The sequence below is a fragment of the Rhincodon typus genome, chromosome 15, assembly GCF_021869965.1.
Source record: "Rhincodon typus isolate 14 chromosome 15, sRhiTyp1.1, whole genome shotgun sequence".
Classification (NCBI taxonomy): Eukaryota; Metazoa; Chordata; class Chondrichthyes; order Orectolobiformes; family Rhincodontidae; genus Rhincodon; species Rhincodon typus.
In genome coordinates, this window is record NC_063346.1 from 41,778,857 (window position 1) to 41,806,351 (window position 27,495).

Consider the following 27,495-nt stretch of genomic DNA (forward strand, 5'->3'; position numbering starts at 1 on the left):
TTCCACACTAGAAGGATTCTGTGATTCTATACTCAGACCACAGACTTGATACATAGAAAACAAGAGGACGGATTATGCTGGAGAGAAGCTGGAGTCAACACGACATGTACATCCATGAGATTGTGTGCAGGAGAGAATGAAATAGCTGGAAAGGATGGAACATGATGCATGTTACTTATCTGATCTGATTGACAAGAGGATGTATTCACCTCCTTAAGCCAACATTGCAGCAAGCCGAGAAGAACAAGGGTACAAATTAATGTGATGCTTTCTACTCGCGAAGAAAATAAAATCTGTGTCAAGGTTTTGTAGGGGTGGGGTAGAAAGAGAATGTTGGAAATATTTGAAGGAAGGTGGAAGATTTTGTGATTTAATTTGTGAATTATTATTGACTTAAAAAAATCAGCATGGTAATATTTCCATTTTAGAATGAGAAGATTATGGATTCATAGAGTCATTTACTATATAGGATGCTATTTGGCCCATCATCTCCTTGCCAACTCTACACACAGTAATCCAGTGACTCCCATATCCCCACTCTCATGTTAGGTTGCACATTTTATTTCCTGCAAGGGCCCAACCAATTTGCTTTTGAAATGGTTGACCAACACCCACATAGACAGCCATACATTATTTAAATTCATATACAGGACATGGGCATTGTTGTCAAGACCAGCATTGGCTGATAATCCTCAATTTTCCAAGAGATTTTTTTTAACCACTATAGTCAGTGTGGTGAAGGTACTTCCAAGCAGTGACATCACTTAGGGAGTTCAGGGATTTTGGTTTTGTGACAATGCAGAAAAGTCAAGATGGTGTACTACTTGGGGGAAGACTTGCAGATATAAGGAATCCCATGTGACATAAATAATTTCCTAGAATTGTGATGGAAGCAAAGTCCTTACAGGAAGGAGGAATTAAATGAAATTAGTACCATTAATAACAACAGAGCAGTGCTTGGGCCCCAGGTATTCACAACATATAGGAATGATTTAGATGAGGGAATCAAGTGTAATATTTCCAGGATTGCTGATGACACAAAACAAGATATGAGTGTAAGTGGAAGGAAAAATGAAAGAGGCTTCAGTTTACTTAAGACATGTTGATAGGGTGGCAAATGAATGGCGCCAAGATGCAGTGTAACATGGATAAATATGAAGTTGTCCACTTTGGTAGGGAAAAAAAAATGGCAGAGTATTATTTAAATGATAATAGATTGGCAAAGGTTAACGTATAAAAGAGTGCTGGATTTCCTTGCGCAGTGGTCAGTGAAAGCAAGCATAGAAGTGCAGCAGGCAAGCTGGAAAGCAAATGGCATATTGATCTTCATTGTTAGAGGTTTTGAATGCAAGGTAGTTTCACTGCAGCTATATTATGAAGGGCTAGGCAACTAAACATAAAATGAAGGAAAATATGATAGAATGTGGGAGAGCAAGAAGGGTGTCATCAATGGTCACCACTGTCCTGGCTTCCATAAGGGATCAGTGCATAACAACATTTGCCATAGCTAACTTATATGCCTGGGGTTAAATGAATGAATTGGGGAGATGAACAGCAAAATAAGACAGTTGGGTGGAAATGAGGGGAAGATCAAGCCGAAGAGGTTGATAGGGAGGGCAAGGCAGAAAGAAAGAAAGATTGGGAGGGGGGGATGAATGAGGGACTTTGGACAGGCCACAACTTGAATATTGTGCAGAGTTTGATCTTGTTACTTAAAAAAAGATATACTTGCCATAGAGGATGTGCAGCAAAGATTCACCAGATTTATTCCCTCGATGGCAGGTTTGTTATATGAGGAGATATTGGGTCAACTGGGCGTGTTTTCACTGGAGTTTAGAAGAATGAGATGAAATGTATAAAATGCAAGATGGGGCTGAACAGACTTAATGCAGCGATGATGTTTTCCCTTGGCTGGGGTGGGGGGGAAACCACAATTACGGGCCATGGCCTCAGCATATGCAGTAGGTCTTTTCTGACTGAGAAGACAAATTTCTTCACTCAGAAGGTAATAAACCTGCAGACTTCTCCACCACAGAATGCTGTAGAGGCAAAGTCACTGAACATAGGTAAACTTCTATGGGGAGAAAGCAGGTGTATGGTATAGAGAAAAACATTCAGTCATGATCATGTTGAATGGCAAAACAGGTGCAATGGGTTGAATGGCATATTCTGGTTCATTTTATTCAAAAAGTGTTGTAGTTTGGATGAGGTGTTAAACCAAGGGCATTATTGCCTATTAAAGTGGACACAAAACATTGTGAGAGCCTATCAAAGAACAGCAGTTTTTCCTGTTTGCCAACCAATGTTAGTCTGTCAAACAATATCACCAAAAATAGATTACTAGTCATTTGTCTCACATTTGTTTGGTGAACCCGAGTGAAAATTAGCTCTCCTGCTTACCTACACAAAATGTAAAAGAGAGTTTAAAGGCATCAATGCTTTGGATTTCCTAAGGATGTGGATGATATGTTTTTAAATGGAAAGCTATATTTAAAATAGGCGGTAAAGTTTATTGTTAGAGTTAACTAGTGAAGTCAATGAACAACAGTGGTGAGAATTCTATTTTGGAGAATTTTTTCTTAGAATCATAGAATCCCTACAGTGTGAAACAGGCCCTTCGGCCCAACAAGTCCACACCAACTCTCAGAGCATCCCACCCAGACCTGTCCTCCTATGACCCACCTAATCTACACATCCCTGAACACTATGGGTAATTTAGCACAGCCAATCCAGCTAGCCTGCACATCTTTGGACTGTGGGAGGCAACTGGAGCACCCAGAGGAAACCCATGCAGACGCCGGGAGAATGTGCCAGCTCCACACAGACAGTTGCCCGAGGGTGGAATCGAATTTGTGGGGAGGTTTTTCTGTGAGCAGGGAAGTTTTTAAAATCTACGGTGTGATTAAAACATAAATGAAAAACATGGTGACAACTCAGGATAGGCAATATTTATAGTCAGAAATAAACTAACACAAATCTTTGTGCTACAAATAGAGAGATAATATCCCCAGTTGCTTCAGGTTTCCAACAGAAATACCATTTGAGAAAGATAGGGAGATTTAATAAACATGGACTTAAAGCCTTTATTCTTTATGGTCAAGACCACTTCAGACCTACATTCAATATGCTTTAGAAGGTGAAAATGAAATTGAAAAAAAAAATCAGCAATACATCAATTTTCGTTTGATTAATTTCTAATGATTCAGCTTTTGCTGTGATAATAATGATAAAGTTATCAGCACTCCTTTGTTATTACTGGGTAAATCAAAAGTAACCTTTGGCGGAAACTCATGTACAACTAAACTTGAAAAGTCAGATGTTGTTTTCAGAGATACCCTGCTTCTCCACATGATGTATTGTTCCAGTCTTTGTCAATAGACCTCAGTAATTTCAGCTCCACGGCTTGACATTAGGGTTTAAAGTTTTGGTAAAGATTTGTAGCTCGGGTTGTGGGTGAGGTTGTTGACTTGCTCACCGAGCTGGCTTGTTCTCATTCAGACATTTCATCACCCTGCTAGGTGACATCATCAGTGGAGCCCCCGATGAAGCAATGCTATTCTACTCCGCTTGGAATTTATACTGTCTGGTCTGTTATGGTGATTAGTGTTATTTCCGGTTTTGATCTATATGTTTGTTGATTGCATTACAGGTGGAGAACTATGCCTTGAGGGATTCCTGTGCATGTCTATCTTTGGCTTGGGCTACTATGATTACTTTGTCCCAGTTAAATTGATGGCTTTCATTGTCTGAGTGTACCAATATTACGTCTCCTTAATATCAGTGCACTCAAACAATGAAAGCCATCAGTTTAACTGAGACAAGGTAACCATAGTAGCCCAAGTCAAACATTGACATGCACGGGAATTCCTCGGGGCATAGTTCTCCACCTGTAAATGCAATCAACAAATACATAGAATTGGATTCCATATACAAACCCATACAGATCAAATCGGAAATGACACTACTCACCATAATGGACCATACAGTATAAATTCCAAACGGAGTAGAATAACATCGCTTCATCAGAGGATCCACTGATGATGTCATCTAGCATGATTACGAAACATCTGAATGAGAACAAGCCAGCTCGGCAAACAAGTCAACAACCTCATGACCTTAGGGTACTTCCAAATTAAACACAGCTGGAAATGTTCACAGTGACTGAATATTTAGGAGTAGAGTATTTCTAATGGCATGATAGTAATGCATTATAGCCTTTCAGGATCTGAAGAATTAATTTTACAAGTGTGGCGTCTCATTCTCTGGGTAAAATATGATGCGAATATGAATAAATACAGTTTATTTTTTTTTCTGTATGTTCCCTCATTCCATTTGTATTTTTAAATTTATATTTCACTTTTGCTGCATGATCAAAATGTAAATTTATATTTCTAGCTTTTTTACTTCCTGATTTACAGCGCATACCTCAGCAAAGATATTTGAATTTGATTGGTTCAAGGATTTCACTGCTGTTTGCAGTATTCAAAGGTGCAAAGGATTTCCTCTAGAAGGCATTGCTCTGAAAGAGATGTCGGACTAAGAGAAATTCCTGATGACAAATCTACTAAATGATTCTGAGCAAAAATACCAGAATTAAAGGCCAAAAGCAGTTTCTTCCTCTACTGAGAGCAAAATCTAGGCCAGAGTCTTCAAATGTAAAATTTTTCATCATATTCATTATTGGAATCTTATTACTTAATGCTAGTCTTAATATCATGCTGACACAGATCACAAAGACTTGTAACTGTATTAAATCAATCATTACATGAGAAAAATTGCCTGTGTTGTTTGTTACAATGCTGGAATACTAATATATCAAATTGATTGAAGATTAGAAAGAAAAACATTTTAGCCAAAATAAAACTTTGCTGGCTGCAATCCACAGATTATGCAACATTGTAACCTCCAAAACAAATCTCAATAGTCTATGGGTACATTAGGTTACCTCTTTAAGACTGTACCAGTAGTTCCCTAAAATACCACATAGCTGCCCTATAGAGTTAGAAAATTTACTGCCTTCTTGTAATTTGTCCAATCAGCTCTCATATCCCATCATTCATCCAGTCTTGTTCCACAGGGACGGAAATCCAATTTTTAAAAATCAAATGCAGGGAATGAACTTGTAAGTAGTAGACAGGCCTTTAGAAGACCAAGTGGGATATATGGATTTGGTAACTTGGTTACTTTAAAAAAAAATCCACAAGAAAATTTAAGGCAAATACAACAAATTTGCTTATATTTTTAATTGCGGCAGTCAAAAGATACAATTCAAAAAACGATAATATGGAAAGGCATATGTTTTACATATGTGCCACTGTTAAATTTAAAAAGGCGCATAAAGCCAAAATATGAGAAATAACATGTGCGCAGTACATTGACTACTGCCTTGCATACAAATCGCTAGATGACAGTGAATTTTACATAAGATATTGTCTATCACATACCCCATCCGCTTGTGTGATCACACTAGCTGCTATAGCTACTTCTGTCATCTTTTTCATCTTCAAGCAGTGCTTCCGCTGTTACTACTTTAGTTGATGGGTCCAAAAACCACCACTCCAGTACATTGCAGGATCTTTGTCAGGGACGTTGGTGTCAAAGGATCCTTTTGAATCATCAACAAAAGCTGACAACTTTTTTTTACTTCAAATGCACCATCCCAGGCAGGTTTATGAATGACATATTTTGTTTCCTATTTGAAAAGAAAAACAAAAACATGAAAAGCACTGTATAAACAGTCACTTCTCAAACAACAACTATAATCCTTCCCAGTTCTGGGCTCTTAAACAAGTCTGCATCAATGTTCGTTAGGTGTCATTTATAGTGTGCAAAAATCCAAATTGGGGTTCACTTATCAGGCTTTAAATTTCTTAGATCTAGGCAAAGATTATTGACCCATTCACATGTTATGAATTTTATTAATTTGTTTTCTTCAATTTTCTTTCTAATTAAAATGAGATTCTGCATATTTTTTACTCAGTTAAATGAAGTGAATGTGAATAAAAATTCTAAAGAAATAATCTCAAATATAACATACAATATTCTATAGCAATTAAGTTTATTCATTAGAATTAAGAAATGACTTCAAGGAAAAATCAAATTTTTCAGAGTTAAAATTTATTCATTTACAGTGGATTCTACCTAATCATTCATTTTATTGTTGTTTTCAACTTATTGGACACAAATTTAATAATGATGCACAAAAGTGAAAAAAAACATACAAAATTGCAATTTTTTAAAATACAGCATTGATCACTGTTAATCTTTGACACCCTAAGAAGAAAGGCAAAATTATATTTGGTCAATAAACAACTGATTCCCTCAACAATTAAAGGAAATTAAAACTTTAAAGTAAATTTTGGAAGGAACTTTCTCTTATCAATGGCTAATTTTGAGAACAGAATTGTACCTCTTGCATGTCTTGTTCTATTACTCATTGATAAACAGAATAATGCGATGGTTTATAACAATAATAGGGGTTTGTCTTGTAAAACTACTTGAGCTGCTTGATTCAAGCGGCGGGAGTGGTGAGACACTGAGGCAGGGGGCAGCTGGGAAGGTAAGGTTTTGCTATAAAAGCTTACCTCGTGATTCGAGCGGTGGGAGTGGTGAGAGCACGAGCCGGGAAGTGAACTATTATATTTGGGCATTGTCTTAACCACAAAACACTACACCCATCCTCCTCCTCTAACCAAAAAAAAAGACTGTGTGGAGGGTCGGTAAGGTAAGTTTTTTTTATTCTTTTGGCAATCTAGAGTAGTGAGATTTATTTTTTCCTTTCTTTGGGCTGGAAGCTGTTGGAGGGAGGAAAGTATCAACTAACTTAATTAACGCATTATAATAAATTATATAAATTAATAAAGTAATTAACTAAGTAGAAATGGCTGGACAGGTGATCTGTTGTAGCTGTATGATGTGGGAGCTGGCTGATCCCACTGCGAACTGCAGTGACCACATCTGCAGCAAGTGCTGGTTGCTTGAGGAACTTCGGCTCAGAGTTGATGAGCTGGAATTGGAGCTTTAAACAATGCGGCACATCTGGGAGGAGGAGAAGTACCTGGATGATTTGTTTCAGGAGGCAGTCACACCTGGTAGATTAAATAATTCAAATTTGGTCAGTGGCCAGGGACAGCAGGGTGTGACTGTAAGCGAGACAAGTAGAGGGATCCTGCAGTCAGCAACAGAGGGGCCTCAGCTCTTGACCTTGTCCAACAGGTACGAGGTACCTGCTCCCTGTGTGGATGAGGAAAAGAGCTGCAGCAAGGATGAGCCTACTGACCACTGCACCGTGGTATGGGAGGCTATTCAAGAGGGGGGAGCAAAAAGGTAGGTCGCAATTGCAGGGGATTCTATAATTAGGGGGACAGATATAATCCTTTGTAAGCAGGATTGAGAGTCCCGCCTGGTGTGTTGCCTGCCCGAGTCCAGGGTAAGGGATATCTCTGAGCGGCTTGAAAGGATATTGGAACGGGAGGGGGAGGATCCAGTTGTTGTGGTTCACGCCGGAACAAACAACATAGGCAAGACTAGGAAAGAAGGCCAGTTCAGAGATTATCAGGAGCTAGGAACCAAATTAAAGAACAGGTCCTCAAGGGTTATAATCTCCGGATTACTGCCTGAGCCATGTGCTAATTGGCATAGGGACATGAGAATAAGGGAAATAAACACGTGGCTAAAAGAGTGGTGCGGGAAAGAGGGGTTCCTTTTCATGGGGCACTGGCATCAGTATTGGAACAGGAGGGATCTGTACTGTTGGGACGGTCTCCACCTGAATCGAGCTGGAACCAATGTTCTAGCAAAAAGGGTAAATAGGCTGGTCAACAGGAAGGGAATGGTGAAACTTGCCCTGGTGGGAAACAAAACAGCAGGTTAACATCTGCATTGATGGATTCAACTAAGTGGAAAAATATGAAAGAAATGACAGGGAAGGGAAATTCAGGACAGGTTATTAAAGTCTCCAGCACAGACACAAATAGGACAGAGTGTTTGGAAAAGGCTAGCAATCAAACACTGGAAAAACTAATGAAAATGAGAACAGGGAGGGTTAATTCTGGACTGAAGGTGTTATATCTGAATGCACACAGTATAAGGAATAAGGTAAGTGAGCTTGTGGTACAGATCGAAACTGGCAGGTATGACGTGGTAGGCATCACGGAGATGTGGTTGCAAGAGGATCAGGATTGGGAACTGAATATCCAAGGATATATATCCTATCGAAAAAATAGGCAGGTGGGCCGAGGGGGTGGGTTTGCCTTATTAGTGAGAAATGAAATTAAATCAATAGGAAGAAATGAAGTAGGGTCAGATGGTGTAGAATCTGTGTGGGTAGAATTGATGAACCGCAAAGGTATAAAAACCATAGCTGGGGTTGTGTACAGGCGTCCAAATAGTAGCCAAGAGCTGGGGCGCAATATATACCAGGAGATTGAAAAGGTGTGTAATAAAGGCAAAGTCACAGTGATCATGGGGGATTTCAATATGCAGGTGGACTGGGAAAATCATGTTGGTAATGGATTGCAAGAAAAGGAGTTTGTGAAATGTCTACGAGATGGCTTTTTGGAGCAGCTCGTGGCGGAGCCCAAAAGAGAACAGGCAAGACTGGGATAACAAGATGTAGAGCTGGATGAACACAGCAGGCCAAGCAGCATCAGAGGAGCAGGAAGGCTGACGTTTCGGGCCTAGGATTTGGTGTTGTGCAATGAGGTAGACTTGATAAGGGAGCTTAAGGTAAAGGAACCCTTAGGAGGCAGTGATCATAAGATGATAGAATTTACTCTTCAATTTGAGAGGGAGAAGATAGAATCAGCGGTAATGGTATTACAGCTGAATAAAGGTGACTACAGAGGTATGAGGGAGGAGCTGGGCAGAATTGACTGGAAGAGGAGCCTAGCAGGAAAGACAGTGGAACAGCAATGGCAGGAGTTTCTGGGAGTAATTCAGGAGACGCAGAAAAAATTCATCCCTAGGAAAAAGAAGCATGGTACAGGGAGGATGAGGCAACCATGACTGACTAAGGAAGTTAGGGATAGCATAAAAGTAAAAGAGAAAGCACATAATGTGGCGAAGGGCAATGGGAAACCAGAGGACTGGGAAGCTTACAAAGACCAACAGAGGGCAACAAAAAAAGAAATAAGGAGGGAGAAGATTAAATATGAGGGTAAGCTAGCCAGTAATATAAATGAAGATTGTAAGAGTTTCTTTTCGGTATATAAAGGGCAAAAGAGAGGCAAAGTGGATATTGGACCACTGGAAAATGATGGTGGAGAGACAATAGTGGGGAACAATGAAATGGCTGAGGAACTGAATAATTACTTCGTGTCAGTCTTCGCGGTGAAAGACACGAGTATTATCCCGAAAATTCAAAATTCAAACTTGCAGGTTAAGTCAGTAGTCAGGAAGGCAAATGCAATGGTGGCATTTATTTTGAGAGGATTTGAATATAAAAGCAGGGATATACTAATGAGGCTTTATAAGGCTCTGGTCAGGCCACATTTGGAGTATTGTGTGCAGTTTTGGGCCCCATATCTCAGGAAGGATGTACTGGACCTGGAGCGGGTTCACAGGAGGTTCACGAGAATGGTCCCAGGAATGGAATGCTCAACATATGAGGAATGTTTGAGGACTCGGGGACAATACTCGTTGGAGTTTAGACAGATGAGGGGGGATCGAATTGAAACTTTCAGAATACTGAATGGCCTGGACAAAGTGGACGTTGGGAAGATGCTGCCATTGGTAGGAGAGTCTAGGACCCGAGGGCACAGCCTTAGAGTAAAGGGAAGACCTTTTAGAATGGAGATAAGGAGAAACTACTTCAGCCAGAGAGTGGTGAATCTATGGAATTCACTGCCACAGAAGGCTGTGGAGGCCAGGACATTGAGTACATTTAAGACTGAGATAGATGGTTCCTTGATAATCACGGGAATCAAGGGTTACGGGGAGAAAGCAGGAGAATGGCATTGAGGAACTTATTACCCATGTTTGAATGGCGTTGCAGACTCGGTGGGCCGAATGGCCTAACTTCTGCTCCTATGTCTTATGGTCTTAAAACAATTGCTGGAGATTTCCAGTTATGCTTATATTAATTGTTAGAAAACCCTTTTCACCTTCTCTCTTCTAAAAACATTGCCAACAACTTGAATGATTACTTTAAGTCAGTGCTCACAAACATTTCCTTTATTCACAGCTAACTGGTCTCGAGAAAACTAAACTGCCAAACATTTGCCTTCATTCTCTACTTTCTCATTTTAAACTGGTGGTCCCAAGTTCTAAGCTATCAATAATAAATTCACTTGTTAGTAACCGATCGTTTTAACAATTTTAAATACTTAAATCTGAGGGAGATGGAGAAATATTGGCAATGTTACTGGACTTGTAAGCCAGAACCTTAGGTAAATGTTCTATGGACATAGGTTCAAATGCCACCATGGCACATGCCCAATTAGGCATGGGCAGTAAATGCTAGCTTAGCCAGCAATGCCTAGAATTTGTGAGCAAATAAGAAATGTCCTTTACAAGTTTATATTTCTCCATTGAATCCAAATAGATTGGGAACTGCCCAGCTCAAGAATCTCCAGCATTCACTGCTCTCTGAATGTCTTTCTTGATGTGTTTGCACATGGTGGAAGAAGAAAACAAAAACAGAAGTTATACCATGGAACGAAAGCAGTTGCCTTTTCATGGCTGTACTGGCTTGCTCCAGGCGCAATGCACCTAGGAAATTCCCCTCCCTGGTGTGATGTGAACAATGTCAAGAAAGGTGGAAAAATACAGAGAGAATTTAAAAAAAAGAATCAAAAATCTCAACATTGAGAAAACTTTTTCTGGTTTTCCCCTTAAGTTTTAAATGGTGGTTTGAAAATCTCTCCATTGAGCAGCAACTCCCTTACTTCCAGGCATTTACATCTCACTCAAGTCCCAACTCATTAATATGACACTTCCCATTCTCTTCTTGCCTTCTCGGAAAAACTAGTCGGCACAAATGCCGATCAGAGTGGACACCTTGTGGCTGCATTTCATGGAAGATATGTTCCAGCCATTGTCCAACTGTTTCTTCACAACAATGTCCCTCATACCCTATGACTGCCACCAGCCTAAACCTTTTATCAATGTCAATCAGCATCAACAAACCACAAACTTTAGCATATCATTATGCCTGCTCTCAGACCAACTTGCAAACCATTTAAGCCCTTCCATAGTACTCTGTAGCTTAAGGATGCCTATGAAGTGCATGCTTCTGCAAGACCTCTTTGCACATTGGGACACATACACATTCTATGCCTCTTTGCTTTCCTTCTTAGCACTTACTCATGCACTGATTGCAATAATGATTTACAGGCTGGTAGAATTTGTGTGGTTCACATTGCTTTGTTAGTGCACAAGATCAGAGTCCTTTAGTGGTCAGTTAGAGGTGGCCAACCTTGGTGGCTTCCATTGCTTTTTAGTGCAGAGAGAAGGGCAGCCAGTTTGCCACCATTAAAGCAAATTACCATGTGTGAAAGTCAAAGAGGAGCAGTGCTTAGTGGAATGAGAGGGCCTAGAGTCAGTCACAAGGTATCGTCACATTTAGTCAATGGGCTGAAGTGGGGTGGGGGGTGGGGTAGGTGTGGTGGTGACAAGGTGTGTCAATTGACTGAGTAGGAAGTGCAGAGGACAGGAAAGTTCAGTAGTTCGGTAGGACGAGGAAGGTGAGTGCTGTTGAGTGGAAATGGTGCATGCAACAGTGAGAGTCGTAGTAGATGACCCTTACTGTGATATGTGTGCAGTGGCAGAGTTAGAATAAGTGGTTGCTTTGTGAATGTGAGATAGCAGAGAGAAGATGGTGGCACTTACCCCTGCAGAGCATAGAAGCTCATTGACCTTCTTCCTGCACTGCTGAACATTCCATTTCACCTGAGATACAGCCTTGTCCTGGGATGCCATATATACCCAGGTTTGCTTGGACTGGTAATGTAGCCTCCTGTGTCAGTCAGCTCGTCTGTTCACCACCCCCTTGTCCACAATGCAGGGTGTGAGTTTTCCTTTCTTCAGGGCTATTTTCTGAATCTAGATACTCAAACAACAGTGTGAGTTGTTCCTGGCTTGCAGTATCTGAAGTGGTGTACAGATGGGCTTTAAATATGGTGTCAATGGTATGAAAGCCGAGATGGTTCCAGCAACAGAAAGCACTTAGACTATAAGACCATTATACAGAGTTATGCAGAAATTAGGCATAAGCTGTCAGCTTCCAAATAAGTACAAAGTGAGTTTGTGCAAAGCAGGTGAGCTCACAGCCATAAGATGCATTCTGTGCAGATGTAGGAGATGCCTGTGTGCCCCTGTATGTAAAGTGTCTTGGCAGAAGATTGCAAGCCGCACGTGTTCCTGAACTCCGAAGCGGAGTGTTGAAGGGCTGAAGTGGTCTGTGTGTTGATTCACAAGGAGCCTTGACAATGTGATGAGGTAGTTTACCGCTGTTAACACGCATGCACAAAGGGTCGAGGAGGATAGCAGCCATGGAGCATATAGGCCATTGCGGCAAAGGCACAATTGGATTATGTCTGAGACAAGAAATTGTCAAGCTACAGCTGCTAGGTACCCACTCTTATTTAACACAAAGGGAATTTGCACTGGCTAGTTCTTCAGGGAAGGAGAGGAGGTTTAGACCACATGACCATAAGACATAGGATCAAAAGTAGGCCAACAGGTCCATTGAGATTGAATACAAAGCAATAAGCTCATGGCTGATAATGGAGCCAGCATGGTAATGATAAAATTGGAGCAATTCACTATCCTTTGATCTAACTTATCAAGTGGCTGATATTTCTGCCTGCCAGCTGTTCCAATGCTTATTTGTGCATTGTGACAAATTCATTCATGGCCGAGAACATGGGATCACTTTCTGCCTGGACCTGAGCAGGTGCCAGGTCTCCAGTAGTCCTCTGAGTGCCAGAGACCGGGGGCACGTTTTTGTCAGCCAGCTGTGAAGATATGTCAGAGAATATGCTCATCAGAGTGCACTCCTGAGTCTAAACCAGACAGACTTTCACCTTGGTCAGTACTCTATGAGCTGGTAGAGGGGTCAGGTGAAAGCCTGGTTGGTGTATCCACGGAGGTTTAATTGACTCAGAGTTAGAAGTGCCGCTGAGGGTCTCTGGCACTGGCTTCTTCCAAGCGGAGGCTCATTGGGTTTTATCTGTGTCTTAAATAGCATATAACCATTGTTTGTTCCCTAGCTCCATTTGGTCTCAGGCATCCACGTGCAAATTGGCATAGGGAGGCGAGGATCAGGGAAGTAAACACATGGCTAAAAGAGTGGTGTGGGAAAGAGGGTTTCCTTTTCATGGGGCACTGGCATCAGTTCTGGGACAGGAGGGATCTATACCACTGGGATGGATTTCACCTGAACAGGGCCGGGTCCAGTGTTCTGGCGAAAAGGGAAAATAGGGTGGTTAATAGGACTTTAAACTAGTAAGTAGGGGGGAAGGGAGAAGTGAGCGTAGAGGGAGAATAACAATTAATGTAAGCCAAAGCAGCAGGTTAGCAGGTGACGAGGAAGCTTCAACTCCATTGAAAATTAGGAAAAAAGTTAAAGGGAAGGAGACTCAAGAGCTGTTAGTTATGGAGGTAATAGGACCCAAAAAGGTGCAAAAACTGACATAAGGGCACTTTATCTGAATGCTCGGAGCATTCGAAACAAGGTGGATGAGTTGATGGTGCAAATCATGGCAAATGGGTACGATTTAGTGGCCATTACAGAGACATGGTTACAGGATGGTCATGATTGGGAGTTAAATATCCAGGGGTATCAAACTGTTCGGAAGGACAGACAGGAAGGTAAGGGAGGTGGTGTCGCTCTGATTTTTAAGGATGATATCAGGGCGGTAGTGAGAGATGATATAGATTCTACTGAACAAAACGCTGAATCCATTTGGGTGGAAATTAGGAATAGCAGGGAGAAGAAGTCACTGATAGGTGTGGTCTATAGGCCACCAAATAATGACATTGCGGTGGGGCAGGCAATAAACATAGAAATAGCTAATGCATGTAAAAATGGTACAGCAATTATCATGGGGGATTTTAATCTACATATGGATTCATCAAACCAGGTCAGTCATGGCAGCCTTGAGGAGGGGTTCATAGAATGCATCCACGATAATTTCCTTGAACAATACGAGGGAGCAAGCTATCCTAGATCTAGTCCTGTGTAATGAGACAGGAATAATTAATCATCTCACGGTTAGGGATCCTCTCGGAAGGAGCGATCCAAGTATGGTCGAATTTAAAATACAGATGGAGCGTGAGAAGGTTAAATCCAGTACCTACGTCCTGTGCTTAAACAAAGGAGACTATGAAGGAATGGGGAAGGAGTTAGCTAAGGTAGAATGGGAACAAAAACTCTATGGTGGGTCAATTGAGGAACAGTGGAGGACTTTCAAAACGATTTTTCACAGTGTTCAGCAGAAGTATATTCCAGTGATAAGAAAGAACTGTAGGAAAAGAGACAGTATTATGGGTGAATCCCTTTTTAGATATTTTCATGATGAAAATAAGAGCGAGAATTTCTACCACTAAGATATTGTTGCTACTTTTCTTATATTTTTATCTTCCCAACCTAAAGGGCATCATTTAACTCACTTTCTCAGAAGAATAGTTATGAACCTTTCTGTACTTAAGAACCCACCACTGAGACTTGTATAAGAAGCATCACTAAAAACAATATGTTTCATGCTCCTGGCATTTCCCAATAATGGAAATTTATAAACACAGCGCTCCTTTTTTTCAAAATTTTGTTCACCTGAATAATATTGTCAACCTTGGGATTTTTCAATTCAAAAGTGGGATCTGGTCTTGCTTAGGTGCTCAGTTAATTCAGCTGTCCAATTAGACTTCACGATATTTCCATCAGAATTTTGGAAGCAGCTGTATCTTTTTGTGAAGCCCTACAAAAACAGAAACAATGTGTTGGTTTATGGGGAAAATGCAGGAGATTGGCATCAAATTAAAACGCACAGGGAGTTGGTGCAGACACAATGGGTTGAATGACCTCCTTCTGCAACATAATTCTGTGATACTTTGACTAACTGCAATGGGGCTAACATTTTAAACATAGTAAAGTGATGCAAAGTGACACCAGGTCCATACTGCCTGATTTCTAATCCAATGGACTTATAAACCTCTGACACATAACTTCTAATTTTGAATTCTCCCTGAAACCAATTTATATTTTCACGTTCATTCTCCCACACTCCAAAAATTCATCTATGTACATCATAATGATGCCTGAAAGCTGCCTCCCATGGTGACAGTAAAATATGGCAGGGTCTGCTTTCAACTGGAAACAGCCTAATTTTAATAAGCTGGACCTCACTGAGAACCAACATACTCTAGAGACAATATTTATGCTATATACACAACTATTTAACTTTCAGAGTGGCCCCACCACATGTAGCATCTCTTTCGGAGGGTGAAGAAGCACTTCCTATTTGAGCTGATCTCTTTGCAGATAAGCAGATGTAATATCAATTAATCAATATTCTCAAGTATCTGTTGCCAACAAACCCAAAAAAACTTTAACATTAGTTTAACATTGAATCTACACATATGACATGATGCCCCAATTTTTCTTCAAAATCTCATACTGGTAGCCTGCTTTATCCTAATAAGTCCAATCAGGAGACATCTTTTCTGGGTATGTCGGTCATCCATCTGGCACCTCTGTGACCATCCCAAATTTTCTCCAGCTTTGTAATTCTTATCATTTGGCAGCTTTTATTAGCTTGTCTTCGAATTTATTCATAATCACTAAGACTTCACAATCACATAGGGGTCTGCTATTGATATTCCTGGTTCTGCACTAAATTCGCTATCTTGCCTTCTATCTCTATATGTTTGTTACTGTATGATCTTCCCCTCCAATTCAAAATGATTCGTTTTAATGGTTTGTGATATTTCCTAAGTGGTAAGAGGCTGCAGATCTCTGTATAGAAACGTCTAGGTGCCTCAGTACATGAATCACAGAAGATTAATATGAAGTACAGGAAGGAATCAGGAACCCTAATAGAATGTTATCAGTTCTTAAGAGGAGAATGGAATACAAAAGTTATGCTTCAATCATACAGAACATTGGTGAGACCGTGAGACCTCATCTAATGTACTGTATACAATATCAATCTCGTTATTACGTGGAAATGTATTGAGTGAAAACCAGAGAAGCTCTATTAGGCTAATTTCTAAAATGGGCAAGTTGTCTTATGAAAGAAGCTTGTACAAGTTAGGAACACATCTGAAGTTTAGAAAAGTAGGTGACTTGACTGAAACATATATCCTGAGAGGTCTTGACAGACTGCATGTGAAAAGGATGCTTTCTCTTGTGGAGATTCTAGAAAGAGATGACACCGCTAAAAATAAGGGGTCACCTATTTACTAAACAGATAAGGAGAATTTGTCTTTTGGAGATGGTCGTGAATCTTTACAACTCTCTTCCTCAAAAGGGAATGGAAGCAGCGTCTGAATATTTTTCAAGTAAAGGTAAATAGATTCTTGATAAGCACAGACGTGATAGGTTATTGTGGGCAGGCAGAAATGTGAAGTAATCAGGTCAGTCATGATGCTACTGAATAGAAGAGCAGGCTCAAGGTGCTTGTGATTTTCTCCTGCTCTAATCTGTATGTTCATATTGCCCCCTCTGGTGCTAGTGCTCACATACTGAATTTACATTCAAATATATGGAATGAGTGGGGTTTTTTGTCTCTTGAGCTTGCAGGAAGCAGGAACAGGCCATTCAGCCCCTCAATACAATCTTCTTTTCAGTGATAATGCTACTGATTTGATGACACAGCTGAAGAATATTTCATTTTTCTGTTTGATGGTCTATAGCAAACCAAGGAAAACATGTTCTTTTTCTGAGATAGTAGGAACTGCAGATACTGGAGAATCTGAGATAACAAGGTGTAGAGCTAGATGAACATAGCAGACCAAGCAGCATCAGAGGAGCAGGAAAGCTGATGTTTCGGGCCTAGACCCTTCTTCAGAAAAGTCAGTGGTTGAGAGAGAGGAGGGTCAGCAGGTGTTCTTTTTCTGGTTGTTTCCACTTATTTTCTCCACTTGTGGTATCACCATTTTTATTTATTTTGTACCCAACATTCACATGGAAAAATATTAAATTCAGCTCCATCTTCAAACTTAAATGAAATTAATGTGAGGACCACAGTTTAGGGTTTTCAGTAGTGGCATCTATAGTTATCCTTGTTGCTCCTTGCATCTGTATGGAAGGTGATAAAAACTTGGGATAATGGTCACATGTTGCTCCATTTTCATTTTTTGAAATTATAAGTGCAAATTTTGGTGCATTCTCATAAAATTACTCATATGCCAGACCTAGTAACGTCATTAAGTAATTTGTGGTGAGAGTCACCACATTAACGGTGGTGGCACTTACAGTCAATCTTTGACATGATCATGGCTATTCAATGAGTCTTTGTATAAGATAGGGATTCCTTTCCATCACTTGGTTCAGTATTAGTTCCACTGCTGCACTTGGGAATATTATTATTATTCACAAACACTCTGTAAACTTCTAAAACACATAAATCGCTTTTAAGTGTGTTAGCGAATGAGTGTGTATCGGGTATATGGGTAGGATGAGGGAGATATGGTGGCAGGGTGGGTAAGATACCAGCTGGATAGGGTGGCAAGGTTGATTTGAAATGGAGTTGGGGGCTCAGGTAGGGATGGTTGAGAGTAGGTAGGAAGATAGATGAAGGGTCAAAGTCAGTGGTTGACAGAGAGGAGGGTCAGCAGGTGTTCTATTGTAACCCAGGAGTTAGACATGGTTTTAATTTGTCTAACGTTTCCGAAGTAACGTTTTTCAACTCCCATTGAAATGGTTCCAGGTAGCAACATAAAATTCAAATGAGTGTGGTGAATAATAATGGAAAACCAGACCTTTCTTCAGACCAGTTTTGAAAACTGTTATATTTTTCAGACTTCCAAATCTTTTTTATTTGCAGGATAAGATAAACTAGCCCAAACGGAACTCTCTTTTTAGAAATAAAGAAAAACAGATGTCTACTAGTTAGATAGCAATATTGCACAAATGCTGTTTGTCATTGCCAAGACCAAGATCACCAGAGGACAGGTGAGAACTATTTGAGGTTCAATTACACTGCTCCTTCAATACACAATGGAGGACTGCCATCTGTGATAGTCTTGTAACAGTAATCCCTCTAATACCTGTACTTGCAAAAGCTCAACTGATATACAGATTATTTTTATCTACAGTTACAAAACTGGTTACTTGAAAGTACTGCTGTACAATATGCTGTTTATTAACAGTGTTATTCATATTCTTTTTCCACATTACAACTAGTTAATCTTATATTGGCTGTCAGTCGCACAGGATTCTACTTCCAAGCTCTTTATCTCCACTTTTACACAGTGAGCTGTCTGATTCCAAAGTATGAAGGTTTAAAACAATACTCTTGTCTGGTGACCTTTAGGGCCTGCTTATTCTGAAGGTTAGTTAGTATGGAAAAATGCCAATGCTACAAACTGGAAAGCAGAAAATGCTTTAAGAAAATGAGTTCTACAAATACCTACCCTGTTAAAGCATGGTTCAACATCTTGAATTGCATAGCCTTCACCCGGTTCTCTAATTTATTTTAATCAAAAACATACTTTCTTCATAAAATTTTTAAAATTTCTTTACATCACATTTAAACCCGAAAATTACAGATGGAGCAATAAAATTCAATTTGTCCTCATACTACATGTCCCATTCAATACAAAGGAGCAGAGGAACAAGGGCAGATCACTAACCTGTTGAACCTGGTCGGCCATTCAATCAGACCATGGCCGATCATGTACCTCATGCCACTTTCCCGCAATATACCCTTCGATGTCATAACTCTCCATAAATCTATCAATTTCTGTCTTGAACGTGCTCAATCATTCAGCTTTCAGAGCCCTTTGGGTTGGAGAATTCCAAAAATTCATCATCTTCCGAGTGAATAAATTCCTGGGCGCATGGTGGCTCAGTGGTTAGCAGTACCATCTCACAGCACCTGGGATCCAGGTTCAATTCCAGCCTTGTGTGGTTGTTTTCACGTTTTCTCTTTGCCTGCGTAGGTTTCCACCCTGTGCTCCAGTTTCTGCCGTGTGCTCCGGTTTCCTCCCACAGTGCACAGATGTGCAGGTTAGGAAGATTTGCCATACTAACTTGCCTTGTAGTGTTCAGGGATATACAGGCTAGTTGATTAGCCAGATAAATGTGGGTTAAATGGATGGAGTGGGGGGTTTGGGTAGGATGCTCTTCGGAGGGTCATTACAGACTCAGTGGGCCACATGGCCTCTTTCTGCACTGTAGGGATGCTACAAATTGGAAAGCAGAAAATGCTTTAACAAAATGAGTTCTACAAATACCTATGCTGTTAAAATATGGTTCAACATGGGATTCTGTGATTCATCATCCTCCTTTTCAATGACCTATCCCTTAATCTGAGATTATTTTTGCTGGTTCAGACATTCACTAGTCAGACAAAACATATCTGCATCCACCTGCTCATGTCCTGGAAGACATTTGGAATTTTCAATTGTGTAAAAACTGTACCTTTTTCATCTTTTTGTATTTTAGGGGGTCGGTTAGTTCAGTTGACTGGACAGCTGGTTTGTGATGGGTTCAAATCCTGCACGAGGTGAGATTACCATGAAGGGTCTCCTCTTCTTGGCCTCTCCCTTTGCCTGTGACGTGGTGACACTCAGGTTAGAGTACTACCAATCGCCTCTTTCACTAATGAGACAGCAGCCATATTGTCCAGTAGGACTGTGGCCACTTTCCCTGTATTTTTGATTGTGGACTGAAACAGAAAAAGGACTGTTTTAAAAACCAAAGACTGAAGAAGGGATTACTGCACTTTTTAAAAGCAGGCTAATGACATTCATTGTTAGAGCTGTTTTCACTGCTGTTTATTCAAACAGTGGGGACAGGTTACTGCAGACAAGATTAAGCCAGCATGAATGCGTAAGAAAAGAGATTGGTGCAGCAACAAATAACTGTTGGACTGTTGACTGGTGACCAGTTATCAATGGCAAAGGCATTCTGCCTGACAACAACTGTGATTGGTTCCCAGGTAGCTGAATAGCTTGTGGATGTGAACATGATGATCAGAAGGCTTCTAAACTTTGGATAGGGAGGTATTGTTTGTCTCTATGCAGTAAAAAACAAAGTCTGAAGAAAGCCAGAGATAGTAGGAACTGCAGATGCTGGAGAATCTGAGATAACAAGGTGTACAGCTGGATGAACACAGCAGGCCAAGCAGCATCAGAGGAGCAGGAAGGCTGCTTGGCCTGCTGTGTTCATCCAGCTCTACACCTTGTTATCTCTGAAGAAAGCCAGTTTATTTTCCCTGACAAATTGCCATAAACCATGGCTTTTAACCAATAAGTCAAAGATTTTATAATTTTTGAACCTGTCACGCCCTGCTTTCTGCAATGAAGTGAAAAACACTTGTTGACAAGGGAGATGGATGAACAGCAAGACCTGACAAGCAAAAAGATCATCTCACAAACCCTGCGGTCAGGGGCGGACAAACTGCTTTCTCAGTTATTCCCTCAACCCACAAACATCAATGTTTTTTTGTCTGTGTCTGTCTGTTCGTAGGTAACAGGAAAGACTTAAGGGATTAGAAATTTAACTAGTAGACATACATGTCGATTGTTCATAATTGTTTACCTGTAGCTAAATTCCATTTACTTGTACTAAATAGTAAATCTTGTCAAGTACACAAACCTGATCCATGCTTTCTATCAAACTGGATCTAAAAGGAAAGGTAAACTGGGGAATTTGCATACTTTTGTAAAACCTTTGGCTTTTATGATGACTCTGGTAATAGCCAGCCTTTATTTCCAGTCTGCTGCCCCAGTGAGGCATGACAATGCAATCACTTCTTGTTCTTTGACACTCGAGAGGATAGAGCCAATTTCTTCACACTCTCTTCATAAAACAATCCTGCTGTCTTAGGGGTTAGACTGCTGAACCTCCATTACATTCTGTCCAAAGTCAGTCAATCCTCTCTTTGATAAAGAGAAAAAAATACATAATACTTCAGTGCAATCTCACCAAAAGTCTGTACAATTTCAAAAAGACATTTTTACTCTGTACTCAAATCCTCTTGCAATGAAGACAAACATATGGTTCTTTTCGTAATTGCTCGCTGCACTTGCATGCCAGCTTTTCGTGACTCATGAACAAGGGCACCCAGGTCCCTTTGGACATCAGCACTTGTCGACCTCTCAGCACTTAAGAAATATTCTGCCTTTCTGATATTACACAATTGCAGTATTCCTAATATTTATAACATAAATTCCAAGTCAGGCATACAGCCCAAGGGCAAAACCTTCCAAATTGAAAATTACAGAAAGTGCAACAGCAATAAACTTTTCCCTAAATACCATGTTACATTCTGAGGCTCCCCAACACAATTTCAATATTCTTGATGTTCACAACATACATTCCTTGTCAGACATATAGCCTGAAGTGTTCTACAGTTTCTAGCCCCTCAGGGTACTCTGGTTGAAAGGCCATAGACAGCAATCTTTTCTTGGTGTGTCTCTGCAGTGACTGCCCCATGTTTTAATGTGTCTCTCAGCCTGTAGTCCTGCATCTTGGAATGGTCCAGATCACAACACCCAGTCTGATTCTGATGGACTTGCTGTGTTTACCCAGTACATTCTATTTTTATTTTTTTAAAACAAGCAATCTTTTCCTTTAGCCACCCTTTTATGTCATTTTAACTTTTGATAGAGAAATTTATTTTGAATGTTAGTTTTGTACTTGGGAGATAAAAGTATCACAACAGCTGATTGGAATATTCCAATGTGGAGACAATAAAATCAAATTATTTTGAGATTATCCTTTGCCCTTTTTAAAACTGTGGTTAATTTGGAGTTATTTTTACAGAGATTATGGAATTTACAAACGATACTGATTATGCTTGGGTGGCATTGAGAGGTAGCATAAAATCTTTTCTTTGTATAAATGCACAATTTCAACAAAAATTCTAAATTACTCCATTAACGTTTCTAGGGTGTCAATTCGCATATGCAAGGTAATGTTTACAGCAGCACAGGAAATACTAGTTTTGTCATCATACCAAGAGTCCAATAATCTGTATCAATCCAAAAAACACACACACAGAAATTCAAGTTTTTTTTGCATAAAATCTATCCCTACCACTGACAGATTCAACAACAGAATTTGTCATCCTGGCAAAGGTTGCTGTAGCAAATCAAGGTTCGTGAAGTCACAGTTTTTCAGTGTATAATTTATTCTAATTTATATTTCAATGAATATGGAATCGATCCCCAATTTCACTTGATCGCTTACCTTTTGTGTAGCAATAATGACTATGAATATCATCGCCACTTATAAAGATGACATGACCTTCTTATCATGTGCAGTATTTGAAATAGAAATAGACTGCATATAAGTGAAAATATATAATTGCAGACTTACAAAATACATAACTATGTATTTATATAAAGCCCTTAATGTGCTTAATCAAACCACTTGTCCATCATGTCTGTTCAAGTCTGCCACCCTTAAAGGAGACATAAATGGACAAACATCATGGTGTGTATATTAAACGCTTTGTATCCAGTATGTTCCGAAAGAAGACCCACCTGACTGCTGAAGATCAAAGAGAAATAAGCATATACCTGTTAAATCACAAACAATCAGTTCACAAAATCCATTAACATAAGTTTGATTTTATCAGAATGCAAATTAGGAAAAAGTGAATTACAACATCCAGTCAAATAAAACGATTTATTTTCTTAAAAAGCTACCAATTCCCAAGTTGGAATTAACAGACACCAACTCATCAACTCACTTCATTAATTGCAATTTTGGTCAATGTAACATCCTCAAGCCTTTCTAGAGATCACAAATATTATTTCTACCAATAAATGCTAAGAAACTCACAATATAATGAAACAATTCAGAAGAAAACATTTCGGTCCACTTGTAAAATTACCTATATAGAGATGCAGATCCCTAGGGAGTTGGAGGGTCTATTTGTGCATTGACACCACAGAGCTCAATCTCAAGTACTTCTCCTAAACTTCAATTATTGACTTTGGATTCTCTTCCCAACTTTTGCTGCAAATCATTCATTTCTCCCAAGAGTCCATGTTAAACTCAGCATTATTTCCACTCTTCATATGCACTCTAACCACTGCCTTCTACATTTCCGGAAACCTGACCCTGTTTACCACAGTGACTTTGGCCCCTGTTTTTGCACAATAGACGGCATCTCCAAAATAGCAAAAACATTGGAAGTATTCAGAAATCCCAAGTCCCACACCCAAATCTGGCATTTCTTATTTTCACAGTGGACTGTCCACTGTTAGTGAACATGCAGGTTCTAGCAGCAGCTAGCCATTTAAAACTGGCATCCAGTTCTGAAGAATTATATTAAACAGAAAACATTAACTCTGTTCCTTACTCTACAGATGCTGCTCTACAGACCTCCTGAGTTTCTCCAGTGTTTTCTGTTCTTTCCTTGTGAACCTTAGCTGAAAGCAATTTGAGACTGAAGGTTTTTAAGTTGGAATACTGAAGATGTATATTCTCACCACTGACAATGTGCATTGTTGCTTAAACCCAAATCTTCTGGTCTTCAGCAGTGCAGGTGAATTTGCCATATTCTGGCACCGCAATTTATTTTCATTCTGATGTAGGAACTTCCTGGTGACATCAAGACAAGAATAGAGCTTTTGTTGCAAATCAAAATAATCTTCAATATTTGCAACATTCAGGTGAATGGAACTCTGGCTTATCAGTCTTTGTCACGTGACATGTACTGTGATGCACTTTAGATATAATTTCATAGGAGGATGAAATTAGTAATGTACGTTATGCATTTCCAACACTTCGGGACAAACAAAACTTTCACCAAGCATTGGTTTCGGAGAAGAAGATCTATGTGTAGAAAACATTGTATTGGGGGCTCCAAATTAAGTAACTAAGTTTGTAGATAATTTTAGTTTGTTTTTTTCATAGTAATATAATTTTATATGATTATTTTGTACAAATGATTTTTCAACCATAGATACTTGTAGTGTACTGGGCTGAGGAAACATTCACATGAGACACACATAATTAGCCACATAAACACTGTAGCCACAAGACCAGATCTGAGGCTGGGAATCCTGAAGCTAGTAACTCACTCCTCATCCCCCAAAGCATATTCATCACCTACAAGGCACAAATTAGGAGTATGATGGAACACCGTCTATTTACCTGGATGACTGTAGTTCCAACAACTCTCAAGAAGCTTGATACCATTCAGGACAAAGCAGCCCACTTGATTGACATCATATCCAAAAACATTCACTCCCTCCACTGCTGACACTCAGTAGCAACAATGTGTATGATCGACAAGATGCACTGAAGAAATTCATCAAGGCTTCCTAGACAGCACCTTCCAAACTCATGACCACTGCCATCTAGAAGGACAAGAGCAGCAGATACGTAGGAATACCATCACCTGCAAATCCCCTCCAAACCACACATCATCCTCACTTGAAAATATATTATTGTTTCTTTAGTCTTGCTGGGTCAAAGCCTTTGAACTATTTCCCTAAATGCATTGTGGGTTTACCAACACCAAATGGACTTTGGCAGTTCAAGGTTACTTCATTGTCACCTTCTTAAGGGCAACTGGGGACAGACAATAAATGCTGGCCCTGCCAATAACTCCCAAATCCCATGAAATGATTTTAGAAAAGTGAACTCAAATGTAACCAGCCATGTTGAAGACTCTATTTACATCTCCTCAACACAGACGGCATCATTATATGAACAACTCTTAAAATATTGCACTTCCTGCTCTCTACCTTTAAAACATAAAACAGAAAGTAATATAAAATATAAAATGGTACATGTACAAAAAAATCCAGAATATAACTAAAAAAATGTCAACAATTTCTGAAATTTAACAATTTTGGGTTGCATATTTGTTTTACTGTAACCACAACTAAAACACACCTGACTAGAACAGTAAGTTGTATGTAAAAGAATTATTTTTCCTCAACATCAGTACATGTTAACTAAAAATATCATCTGATAAGATATAATGGAAAAATGATTTATTTCTTCTTCTTTACTACATACTTCCAACTATTCTATCTAGCTTGTTTCTCTTGTTCTCTGGGTATCATCTCCTATTTCCGTCTGCTTGACTCTCCTCTCAATTTTTCTGATGGTGTCAATCTTGAATTTTGATCGTTATCAACTCCTCTTAATGGTCAGAACTGTGACATTGACTGAGTAGTCTTAACAAAGACCTGCTTACTTTGCTGCACTGGTGAATTCTGTGACATTGGCAAACTTTTTTCTTTGTGATTTTCACTACAGCTTTAACTTTTACTTTGGACTATACAAGGAATTTGGACTATAGCAAGATTACTGTACTCTCTCTTTATCAGATTTCTTCTTTCAAGCAAGTGATCTGGATGACTCTGACACACACTCTCAAATCTTCACCACGTAAATGCCTACAACTAAAACACCAATCACATACTTCCCATATCACTTTAGTTTTTTTCACCTTGACCTTCTGACCAGCACTAAACTCTCGAAGTTTCATGTACCATGACTCACCTTCATTTTGTCATTGCTTTTACTTTACCATTGATGTCAAGCAAATTGAACCTTATCAGAAGAGCATTTTTAAGCACTAACTCAGAACAGCAGCAGCCTAATGTACACCGTGGAGTTATTCTGTGAGCAAACAGAAAATTGTCAAGTCTGTGTTGGAGAGAAATATGGGAATTATTTCCCAGCTTCACACTTAGAAAATGCTTTGACAAAGATCTCTTCATAATCTCTACACTTACCTCTGCATCATTATTCAGTGGTGGGTGATATAATAATACTAGATGACATAATGATAAGAGTATTTTTGTCCTAAATGCTTATGGAGTTGGCTTTCAAAGTACTGGCATTCATTCAATGGTTCTGCTATTTAATTTGGAGAATGCAAGAAGCAACAGCAAGAAATTGAATGTATCATCATATTCCACTCTAATGCAACTTGTCCAAACATACTATTATTAGAAATAACTAGTCAATTTCAAACGAGTTTTTCCTAAAGGAATGTTATTTAAGGATTTCTTGTACACTTTGTCCTCATTATGCACAGATTTGCATATTTGCAAGGTCAACCCCAGATCCCGTTTTTTCTCATTGATTTATCCAGTCTGATCGTGCAGTACACAGGAGAGTTACAAAGGAGTGGTATCTGCACTTTTTGTTATCAGCATGAAGTCTGTGCCCAATCCCTGAGGACAACAAGGATTTGATATACTTTGCTTCTGCGATAATACACTGTTACTGCTATATCAATGACGAATGTAAAGAAGTTGCAAATCTGACTTCCATTTTTACTGTCCGCTCTGGAAGTATATCTTTAGCCCTATTGCTCTCTTCTTGCCTGTACTATTTTTCTTACTGTCTGAGAAAGTATAACTTTTGATCTTCCTGTTTGACACAATCAATTGTTTCTCTGTCTATCATATTCATATTTGAGGACTTCCAGGCTCCTGAATGAGCTTTAAGTCTATTGTGACCCAGATGTGGTGCTTGACTGAGACCTGAAGCATTACTGTTCCCTCTACTCCTGATGCCAACTGGTTGTGACCAACTTTCCCAGAGGCATAACATTTTAACAGGAAGTGGAAACATTTAGATGATTGGTAGATATGATGATAATATCTAAACTTCTGACTCTGAGATGGTGAACTTGACTGTGCTGGCCTGGTTTATGCTAAATTCAGTGGATTTACCCCTCAGAAAAGAACAATCTTCCAGCTTGGAACTCTTTCTGCCATTTCTCTGGCCACAGTTTCATTGCTAAATTTGTTCCATCTCAACTTATTTGCCATCCTTGAGACAAAAGTATCTGCGTAGTTGATTTGGAAGTTTCTGTCATACACAGTAGTAAGAGATACCTTTTGAGCTCAAGAATATAATCTGTTAGTCCCACTTAACAACTGTTTCCCTTTACAGAATGCAACTCTCAGTTTAATTTCAGACTAAATTGTGTTATAACAGGAGTCCAGAATCTCATTAATCTCAGTGTATTCCATAGTACTAGGATTTCTCAGGCAATGTTGGTTTAACATAAAGTCAAAAGCATCTGATCTTATTTTGGTGAGGAAGTCATCAACTTTATCTAGATTACTTTCATTCTTTTTTAGTTAAATATGTAACCTTTGTTTGTAAATTACACCAGTCCACTTTGTTAGGATTGATTCACCTTCTCCTTCCCCAGTTGTGCCTTTTCTGCCATCTTTTCTTTCAATGTACATACATTGTTGACTCACTGCTGATCTTGAACACGACACATATACATAAAACAATCTCTCAAACTAGTCAAACATCTTTAAAAGCATCTTCAGGAGTTCCAAAACACTCCATCCTCTCTTTCCTGCACTTTGGGCAAAGAAAAGACTTGA

The 27,495-nt window shown here is 39.5% G+C and overlaps 1 long non-coding RNA gene across 3 annotated transcripts in view; it reads right to left on the bottom strand.

The window, feature by feature from the left end:
- Positions 1-5,239: 5,239 nt before the first annotated feature.
- Positions 5,240-27,495, bottom strand: part of LOC125484927 — a 93,537-nt gene continuing 71,281 nt past the window's right edge. The window contains exons 3-5 of one of the 3 annotated variants that reach the window (XR_007263718.1): positions 14,774-14,918; positions 11,830-12,042; positions 5,240-5,692 (exon numbers count right to left, since the gene is read on the bottom strand). This is a non-coding gene — a long non-coding RNA (uncharacterized LOC125484927). The remainder of the gene's footprint in view (positions 5,693-11,829; positions 12,043-14,773; positions 14,919-27,495) is intronic. The other 2 variants (XR_007263719.1, XR_007263720.1) reach the window with 2 other exon arrangements.